The sequence below is a fragment of the Ursus americanus genome, chromosome 24, assembly GCF_024610735.1.
Source record: "Ursus americanus isolate L20-20 chromosome 24, mUrsAme1.1.p, whole genome shotgun sequence".
NCBI lineage: Eukaryota > Metazoa > Chordata > Mammalia > Carnivora > Ursidae > Ursus > Ursus americanus.
Window position 1 is genome coordinate 43,984,515 of NC_142150.1, and position 10,646 is coordinate 43,995,160.

The window sequence follows — 10,646 nt, forward strand, 5'->3', positions numbered from 1 at the left end:
CGGCTGCCTTTCCGGGCCGTGTCTTGTTAAGCCTCAATTTCCCCGTCTCCAAAGTGGGATCGAGTGATCGTCCCAGCCTCGGTCACCAGACCACTGCCAGGATCGAGAGAGCCACGTGAAAATTCTCCATGAACCACTAATTGGATGCCAGTGGCATCTTCTCCGAGCCCACCGGTGACACAAACAGCCGTTGAACTACATGGAGTAGGAAGGGGAACTTTCCAGGAGGACATGTGGGCTGCTCCCAGTGAAATCCTCAGGAATTGGCCATGGTTTTCTCCAGCTCACTCACTGAAACCACAGGGACTCCGGTCACTGTCCCCCAGCACCACTGCATCACTCACACTCTCCCTGCTCACTGCCAAAAATGATGCCCAAGCTGTCTCTGGGCCACTTCCCAGGTCCACAGTGCCTCAGAGCTCGGCAACAGTCCTTGACTCCCAATTCCAAATTCCTAGGAGAGAGACTGGGAGGCCCAGCTGGGACAGTCACATATGGTCTTGCGGTCTGGGCCCACTCGGCCGGCCTGTGGGGGCTTGGAGGAAAGATTGGTAACCAGAGACCCAGGAGGGGGGTTGGAATCAGGGCGGGCTTCCTGGAGGTGGTGAGACTTGAGCATAATGACATTCTTGGTCTGGAGGATCTGTGAGGGGAGGGGCAACGTCTTACTCAGTGTGGTGACCCCAGCACCCAGGGCAAGGCTTGACACTGGGAAAGTACATGGCTACTATCCGATGAATGAATGAATGAATGAATGACCCCCATGCCAGGCTGACCCAGCTGCAGTGGCTGGGTGTGCACGGGGAAGCCTCGCCTTAGGATGATCCTGAGGAAAGGAAGCTCTGAGATTTGAGGAACCCCCTGGATGGGGACAGGAGACAGGTGACTGTCTCCATCCGTCCTGGGGGCAGGATGGTGGGGGAGCAGTCAGTGCTAACAGAGGGGCTCACGGGAACGGCAGAACGAGCAGCCAAAGTGGGGAGTTGGAAGGAGTGGTGTCGGGGGAGGCTCTGTGCCGTCAGGGTTGTTGGCAGACTTGGGGCCCTCCAACCCCGCACATTGTGAAGAGAGACTGGCCCCTGACCAACCGTGGCGGGACCCAGCTGGAGCCCTCAGAATGTCCTCCCCACCAGAGTGTCCATGTGCGGCTGAGACCTTCCCCCACACGGTGTCTGCGCTCCAACATTGCTGCTTTTCCTGCTGTAATTTAGAACTATTTGGGGGAGACACTTTGGGAGGAGACATGCAAATACCCTGTTTCTCCTCCAACTGTCACTTCCTAATTTCAGCCTCTGTCTGTGCGTCCTGCCTGTAATAATTACCCTGTGTTGTTCTAACGGTGGTTTCCTATTTTCTCAATTCTGTCGATGTTCGTTAGTTGGAATCGTGCTGTGAGGAAGAGCCGTGCCTCCTGCCCTTTACTTGTTGACCCCACACGGTTTCCGTGAAGCACGTGTGCGTCTTCCCGTCGGCAAGGGGCTCTGTGTCAGCCGCTGACAAGTCCTCATGCGTCCCGAAAGTATTTTCGATGTTCTCACAAATAAAAGCAGAGGGGCGCCTGGGGGGCTCAGTCGGTAAAGCGTCTGCCTTCGGCTCAGGTCATGATCTCAGGGTTCTGGGATCGAGTCCTGCATCAGGCTCCCTGCTCAGGGGGAGTCTGCTTCTCCCTCTGCCCCTCCCCCTGCTCATGTTCTCTCTCTCTCACAGTCTCTGTCTCTCAAATAAATAAATAAAAAATAATAAATAAATAAATAAATAAAATCTTAAAAATTAAATAGAACACAAAATAGTGCATGAACTCCTTTATATATATATATATATATATATATATATATATATATATATATATATATATAAACACAACCAAAAGCCGAGTTTTTGTTCACAACTACTTTTTATTTTACTCTGAAAAAAAGTTTTCTTGTTTAAAAAAATGTACAGGAAAGGGTCTGGGGAAGGTAATTCCAGGAAGAAGGAACAGCATGAGCAATGGCTTAGAGTCCAATGTGAAATCCAGCCCCTAGCTGGAATCCGAGCTGCTTTCTGAGGACGATACTATTCACATGGCATCCCTCCTACAGCTCCCTCTCTGAGCCCCTTTCGTTGGTTCCTGGGTTGAACAATTGCAGAGATGTTCCAAACCGTTTTCCGCCCTGAATCATACCTCAAGATGCAGTGATTCCCATGGAGAGGTGAAGGCTATGTCCCTGCCCTCGATTCTAGGTCAATCCTGTATTTGCTTATCCAGTAAAACACATCAGCAGGGACCATCAGTGGTCCTGAGCTTAGCCCAGGAGGATGCTGCCCCAGCCCTGGGAATAAGTTAGACTGCTGGAGGACGGGAGACTCGGCCAGACGCCCGTGTCACCCGGCTCACAGCCACCCAAGTATCAGACATGCGAGTGAGGCCACCTTAGACCAGCCAGCCCGCAGCCAACCCGTCAGCTGACTCTAGACAGACGAATGAGTCTGGCCAAGACCGTCAGAGCCCGGTCAGCGACCTGCCCAGCCGATCCGTGGGCTTAAACGCAGAAACCAATGTTTATCCCATGGAGCCTCTGGGCTTGGGGCTGGTTTGTTATGCAGCTCTAGCTAGCTGACACAGTCCTTCCCACTCTTACTCCAAAACTAGATCCCGTAACACCTCTGGCGACCCCTAGGACTCAGAGAGATGCAGCGTGGGGAGCACTGGTCTGTTCAGCCTGTCATAGGACGGAAAACACCAAGCAGGATCAAGTGACCTGCTAGAAAGGAGACAGCTATAGGCAAATGCAGGGTCAGAGCCCGGACCTCCAGGCTCCCAGTCCAGTGCTTTCTCTGTGACGCTTTCTGCTCTTACCAAATCTCAGACCAAGTACCTCCAAGTCCACAGAGCACCCGTTGGGGTTGCCCTGCCAGACGCAGGGCTGACCTTGGCTGTCCAGAACTTCTTCCCCCCTGGGCCGGTGTCAGAAGCCGGGGCTCCTCCTGCGTTCCCTGGACAGGGGCCGCCCTCTGCATCCTCCTTCCCCTTGTCCCGAAGGAAATGGCCGTGTTCTAACACCATGGGCAGGGACGTTGCTCCATGAGTGTTTGCTGAGTGAACGATTGATGAATGGTATTAATCACTGGAAAGACTTCTCTCTGGAATGATCCGAGTCTAAATAATAGCAACAGGGATAGTAGTGGCCAGGTATCGTGGTCGTAACTGTGTACCGGGCTGAGCTGAATGTGTCTTGCACCATAGCCCATTTTGTGCCAGTTGCAACCCTACATACGGCTCATACTGTCCCCATTTTACAGGTAAGGAGCTCAGACATGCAGAAACTGCCCAGTGTCACACCTGTTCACTGCCTCCAGGAAGCTTCCCCGACCACCCCAGCGAAAACAGCAAGCCCCCATCACTGTCTGCCCCTTCCGCTGGTCACACCAGGTACTTCACCTGTGTCCCCCTCTGGGACATGTTCCCGTGAGCTCAGTCTGACCTGCTCACCTGGAGCCTGGCGGCGGCTGAGTCAGGACCCCGTGGAGTGAGTGCTCTGCTCTGGGAGGCACGGAGCTGGAGGATTAGGGCCAGATGTCCCCCGTGGGAGCCCCCACCACGCATCAGGTCATGGCTGTCTGTGGGCCTGTAAGCAAGAAGGAGACTCGGCCCAGGGAAGGGGCAGGTGCAGGTCAAGTCTGCACTTGGCCCCTCTTCCACTGGGGCCTGGAACCCCCGAATGCGGGCCCGGCAGTGAGACCACCTACCGAATAGTCCAGCATCTCCCGAGCGTCTGCATCGGGCTAAGAGGGTGCCTGTGGTTACCACTGCTGTTCCACTTTGCCTTGACTTTTAGGGATTCCATTTGTAATTCGATCTGGGTTTTGTTAACTACGCAAAGTACTTACCTGGTTTCAAAGTCAGATTTACCAACGCGGGTTGTATGAGTTGCCTATGTCTGTCGTAACAAATGACCCCACACCACGGCTCAAAACAGCCGAGACGGACTCCTCGCCCTCTGGAGCTCGGAAGTCTGTCTTCAGGGATGCCTCCTCCGGGAGGCTGCCTGCATCCTTGGTTTGTGGCCCCATCATCGGACCTCCTCTCCGTGTCACAGCTCCTGCGACTCGGACCCTCCAGCGTCCCTCTTACCAGGAGCCTGGGACGGCACTAGACCCAGCCTGGTAACCAGGACCAGTCCCCCATCTCAGGACTTGACTCAGTCCCACTGCAAAGTCCCCTTTGCCCTGTGAGGTCACATATGCACAGGTTCTGGAGACGAGGACATGGGCCTCTTGGAGGCCATCATCCTGTAGACCACGGCAGATATGTTCAAACAAGACTGGCTTCGGTCCCTGGGCCCCCCACCCTACCCCGATGCCCTCGTTCTTGATATTTACATCCAGTAAAATTCACCCTTGGGGCATCCAGTTCTGTGGGTCTAGACAAGTGATGGCCATGGGAGTGCAGTTGCCTGGGGCCGGCGGGGAGATGGGGGGAGCCTTCGGAGGCCCGATCTGACCCTCCCAACAAAGCAACCCCGAGGGGGCTCTCCCCGGTCTGCTATCTCCGGGTCAGAATCAGACACCCAACAAGAGAGCCCGAGAGGGGGCTACATTTTAGTGGGGAGCACTAGCTAGCCGCCAACGATACGGTTCGCTCTTCCGTGGCAGCACCGTGGGTCCGGGGCACCGCAGGGACCTGGCGCTCTCTCGGGTGGCAGTGGAGACAGCAGGAGCCACGTCCTCTCTCCCAGAACCAAGCGCAGCCAGCAAAGGTGGCTCTGACCCCGGCCCCGGGCTTTCTGAAACCTCATGGAAATGAAGAGCGGCCTCGAGGGAGCTGGCCAGGGGGCTGGCGGCCTACGGGGACGGGCTTCCCAGGGACAACAAGGAGCCAGTGGCTCTTTCTTCAGCCGCCAAATAAAAGCCGGCCTCAGCACCACAAAAAGACGGAGCGTGAATCGCTTCTGCAGCGGCTGCGTTTCCTTTGAGACGGCCTGTCACCGGCGCCGGGCGGTTAAGAAAACATTTTGTCCTGCCCGTCAGCGGCCTTTCTCCAGCCTCGGGTGGTCCAGGAGCGGCTCCTCCTCCAACGGGACGGCTGTCCCGGCCCCGAGCTCATCCATCAAGCTCATGATGAACTGGCAAATTGCTGTCTGAAAGCGATGCTTCCAAACCGGCTACTTCAGCCCGTGTCCCCGAGGGCGGCAAGGGCCTGTCCCCAGGGGAGCGGGCCTCCCGGGAGCCCTCCGGCGGGGGCAGAATGCAGGTGCTTTATTGATCACTGCAGGAGTGGCAGCGGCCACCAGCGACCCCCTGGTTCCCCTGGGGTCGGACTGCAGGCCCCCTCTCTGCCCCATGGCAGCGGGGGTGTCCGGCACCTGGCCCACAGCCTCCGAAGCTTCACCCACGGCCTCTGAAGCTTCCAGGCCCTGCTCCCTTCAGAGTTCTCCCCAAGAGACCCAGCGGTCACTGCTCTTCTAGGCACCTTCCTGGCCGCCCCCACGTGGCCCAGCGCCTGCCTTCCTCTGCGTCCAGATGCGGTCAGCCGCGAAGCCTCCTCTTCTTCCTTCACACTCCAAACCCTGGGGGGCAGCCCTGCCGAGCCGTGGCCAAGGCCTCCCCTGGCCTCAGTGGTGGTGATGGAGACGATGGTGGTCATGGGGGGATGGGGGGCTCATCTGTTGAATCCTCAGGACCCCCAAGGAGGGAAGTAATACCGTCTTCCCATTTCACAGGGTGAAAAGGGAGAGGCGAGTGAGTTGTCCCAGCGCAGAGCCCAAGGCAGAGCCAGACCCAGACCCAGACCCGCTCCAAAGCCCACGCAGCCACACGCTCCCTTAAACCTTTACTGATGAGCCACGAGATGGCACCTGTGTAACCAGCCACCACCCAGGCCAAACAGAGACCAGCATCCTGCCCGACCCCCGGGCGTGACCCCTGACTCCTGTGGACTTACCCCGGGTGGATGTGTGGATGCGTAGGGCCTCCCTTCCAGTTTTCTTCTGAGGGTTTCCTGCCTGGCTGCCCTCCTGCGGGGGGCCCCCAAGCCACCCTCCTGGGGCAGGCCGGGCAGGGCAGGTGCCCAGACCTGGGCCTTTTGGTGTCACTGCTATTAGGACGAGATGCTCTCCTTGGCGAGTGGTCAGTCTGGGCTGGGGCTTGGGGTCCTGGGACCAGGAGCACGGCAGCATCACCAGCCTGGCCTCAGGCCTGGCCCCTGGGGCCTGGATGGGATCACAGAGACAGAGGTGGTTAGGGCCTTGGAAAAGGTGCCTGGCCCCTGGCAGGGAAGGCCACGACGACGACTGCTCTCCGCCGGCAGCCCCAGGGTACAACCACCGCTGGGTGGGAGGTCTGTCTTTGTTCACAGACCTTAAAAAAAAAAAAAAAAAATCAAAACCACAGTTCTAGTCCCAAGATGTGAGCCCAAGCAGACAAGGAGCTGGAATTCATGAGCCTGTGGTTTCTGCAAGTGGCCCGACCACCTTTTTCGATCTTCTGTACCGGTAGTAAAAGGCCCACATTTCTGCGTGTCCTGGGTCAGGAACTGGAGGTCCAATCTCCTGATGAGCGTCCTGCAGCTGTCCCCCTTGGGGTGCATCCTCAGGCCTGTGCGCATTCTGGGTGGGGGTGGAGGTGGAGACTCGCTGGGCGTGCTCCTCGGGGTGGGGGGGGAGGGACTCCGCCCGCCCTCCTGGACAGGGCCTGGGCAGGCGGTCGCCGGGGCTGCATGGGGTGGCTGGGGGAAGGTCCGGAGAAGGCCTGGGCATCGTGCTCAGAGGCCGGGTTAGCAGCCCCACTTCTCCACTTACTGACAAGAAAGACGGTGACAAATGCTGTGTGCTTTGGGCGCCAGGAAGAGACAAGTTGCCAGCCCAGAAAGGAGTCGCACAGCAAGGGAGTCACAGAGCCGTCGTCACGCCGTCTCCAGCCCCTCCTAGACCATGACGCATCCGAGGGGCTCAGCACATGTCAGGCCATCTGTGAAGGAAGAGCCTGAGCCCCTGGGGCTGACACTCAACCTGCCCAACGAGGCTGAGGTTTGAAGAAAGAAACCAGGACCAGAGCAGACAGAACTTTCCCCAAGAGGAGCCCAGCGGGAGAATTCTAGGGCGGCGAGAAGTAAGGTCTGGCCAGTCCTCTATCCAGAGGCCCTCGCCTGCTGCAGCCAACCTGCCCATAGCAGTCGACTTGACCAGCAGCCTCCTCCAGGAAGTCTGCCCAGACCTGTCCCGACTGGTGTTCCAGCAAGTTCCTGCTGTTTCCTTCCCCCTCTCCTGCGGGACCCTGATCCCCGGGAGTTTCTGGTTCTCTCCAGCTCTTCCCAGCACATATGACCCGGACTGGATCTCAACTCGGGTCACCTGAAGTCGCCCCACCGAGCCTAAGTTCTGGCAGGATGAGTCCCTCTTCTGCCTTGGCTACCAACCTGTCCACGGCGGCGTGGCACCCCAGAAGGTCTGGAAAGAACGGATCGGTGAATCAATGAATGCGTGAACATTCTCCACCAGGAAGGGTGCTGCTGTGCTGTGGGTCCCAGCAGCGGGCTCTCCCCACGTGCTCCTGCAGGCACAGCCAGTGACGAGCCTGGGTGACGTCAGCCGGTCAGGCGTGGTCCCAGCCAGGCACTGGTCTTGCGGGAGCAAGGCGGGGGGCCGAGGTGTGTCCGCTCTTACCTCCGGAGCTCTGACTCACAGTGGGGAGACTGAGGCCCACCGGGACACTGACTGGGCTTTTCCCAAACCCCGAGCTCCACCCTCCAAACACCCTTTGGTCTAGCAAGAGTTGGGGTTTGGTATAAAGTTTGTTTTCCGGAGGACGAGGCTCAGTGGGGTCTCAGTTCACCCTCAGCTTCGAGGGCCAGCGTGGCAGGCAGGACAGGCATGGGTCCAGCTGACCCCACGACTTCCTTTCTCAGGGCCCAGCTGCTCCAGCTGCCTGACGTGAGGCCTCCGACAAGTCCCCGAACCTTCTCCAGCTCAGTTTGTAAACCGGTGGGTGTCGGCGTGAGGTTGTCTCCGGCCGAGGCTGGCGTGTCATGCTCGGCACCCGTCCTGGCCCCGGAGTGCTCCAAAACGGGGAAGGCTGACATTGTCACTGTCCTCACCGTCATCAACCAGGGAATTCGCGTCCGATTCAAAATGGAACTCGGGGTGCTCAGCTGGCTCAGTGGAACTCGGGGTGCTCAGCTGGCTCAGTGGCTAGAGCGTGCAACTCTTGACGTCGGGGTCATGAGGTCAAGCCCCACGTTGGACCATTGGACGTGGAGCCTACTCGAAGTGGAGCTCTTCAAGAGGCAAGCTTCCTTATGTGGGTGCGGGAAAACAAAACTCAGGTCTGGAGTGGCCGCCCCTTGCGTGGGGGCAGGGACCCAGGCCCTCATGAGCATCCCAGGGACCCCCGCCTGCCCCACGTAGGGGGCCACGCACCCTTTGAATCAGGGAGAAGTGACTCACTCCTTCCCCCACCCACCTCAAGAGCCAGGTACCCACATAAAAAGGGCTCGAGTGGGCGAGTGCCTCCTTTGTCGTCTGATGCCATTAAGGCCGGAATTTCTCATGGGAAAAGTAACGCTTTGGCTGCATGAAAGGTGGGGGGTGCAGCGCGGCCTGGTGGTTCCAGGGGCGACCGACCTGGAGCTGTTTGAAGTCCACCCGTTATCTGCCGCCGGGGCTGTTTGGCTTCTGCCGGGGCATAAATACGGTGATTGAAGTGGGCGGCTGTGTCTTTCCGGACGACAAAAGTCCCCTTGCTAATTGCCACATCAAATGATCGGGAACCCCCCAGTGCACGCCCTCAAATTACCGTGAACACACACTGCAGCCCGAAGGCCGACCCGGCGCCCCCAGCCCAGGCTGCAGCCCCGCTCCCCCCGGATTAGGTTACGCGCGCGGGCGGAGGCACGGAAGGTCTCTGCGGATTTGTTCCGCCTCGCTGCCAGCCCGCTATGCCAGCCCCCGGCCCGGGCCGCAGCCCCCCATTGTCTCCGGCCGCCCAGCCAGCAAGCAGGCCCGGCCTGCACAAAGCCCCAGGCCACAGAGGGGAGGTCCTCTGCCCGTGGTCACGCCCCGGTGACGGGGTGCCAGCTCCCATGCCGAGCCCCACACCGGTGCAAAGGGGCTGTCAGTCTCGGCACCTTCAAAGGGGCCATCACGGCACTGAAGTGACACCAAAGCCCAGCATCAGCCCCCTGCCCCTCTGGGCCCTTTGCTGTCCCTGACGGGCGGGGGCAGGGTGATGCGTGTCCAGTAGTCAGCAGAACCCTTCACGCCGGAACCATACCCAATCCCATCCGGAGCGACTGGGACCATCACTCCCATTTTACAGATGGGGAAATGGAGGCCAAGGGAGGTCAAGTGCCTGGCCCCAGGTTATGCCCCCGATCTGGGCTCCATGGCTGCCTATGGGCTGGTAGGGGAGAGACCTTGTCACCCAGCAGTGGCCACAACTGCTGATTTACCAACATACAGACAATGTCAGGGTGTGCGGCTACCATTTATGGGGGCACCAACGGCTCCTGGTGGTCCAGCCAGCGACAGTCCCACTGGTTTCCAGTTGAGTACCGCTGACTTCCTTGGCTAGCTCCATCCAGTCCCAGGGACCCAGGGACGGACAACTCCCGCCTCAGTTCTCACTCGGCAGCACACAGTCTCACGGGGGAGGCAACGTAATTAAAGAAAAGAATGAGGTACAAGCCCGGGAGGAGAGGATACAAAATATAAAGTGACCTTGCCTCACTGAGGGAGAGGGTGCTCGCCAGGTGAGGGCGGATGCCAGGTGCACTCCAAACCAAGAAACCAGCATGTGCAAAGGTCCTGTGGCAGCAGACTGTGGCCCCACTGCTGGAGCCCAGACAGGAGGGAGAGAGCTGTGAGCTGAGCACAGCTGGAGGCAGGGCAGGCTGTAGAGGGCCTTGGTCTCAGAGTGAGGAGACGTTACTAGGGGACTGTTAGCCAGGGCGTGGGGGGGAACACACCAGGACCAAGTTTCAAAATGACCACCCAGTTCTCTGCTTCTTCCAGGAAGTGCTGGCACGGGTGGGTGCTGCGTACCTGCTACGTGGGAGGAGGGGTGGCCACAGGGCAGAGGAGGACTAGCAGGAAGGTGCCCGGGGTCCAGCAGGAGCTGGCGTGGATAAGTGCCACACAGACAGCTCTCCCACCAGGAAGGGACGTCAGATCTCCTGCATCAGACAGAGCTGAACATGGCTGTTCCGGGGGTAGGACGTGGCCCCCAAGGCCTCCCTGTGCCAGGAAGATCAGGCAGACGGTCAGTCACTACAGAGCCTACCTCGTTCCGTCATCGGCTTCACAGGGTCAGGGTCACCGGGCATCGGGAAACCCTGGCCGAGCCGGTCAGGACCGTCTCCGACACAGAGTGGGTTCTCAACAAAGCTGAGCACTTCAGAGCCCCGGACGAGCACTTCCTTCCCCTTGAGCCTCACTCCTTTCTTCTTTGCATGGAGTGCTTGCCTGCAAGCGACTATTTAAATGTGTTTATTTGGCAGGAGGGACCCCAAAAGAAGCCGAGCAGCCACAGACAACACAAAGAAACTGGAGGCCCACCGCTGCCCCTGGCTCACCCTCCTCCCTGGGGCTCCCCAGCCTGGGCAGCGAGAGGTGCAGATAAAAGCTCTCAGGCTCTGACTCCCCTGGAAGCAGGTCAGCACTGGACAGAGC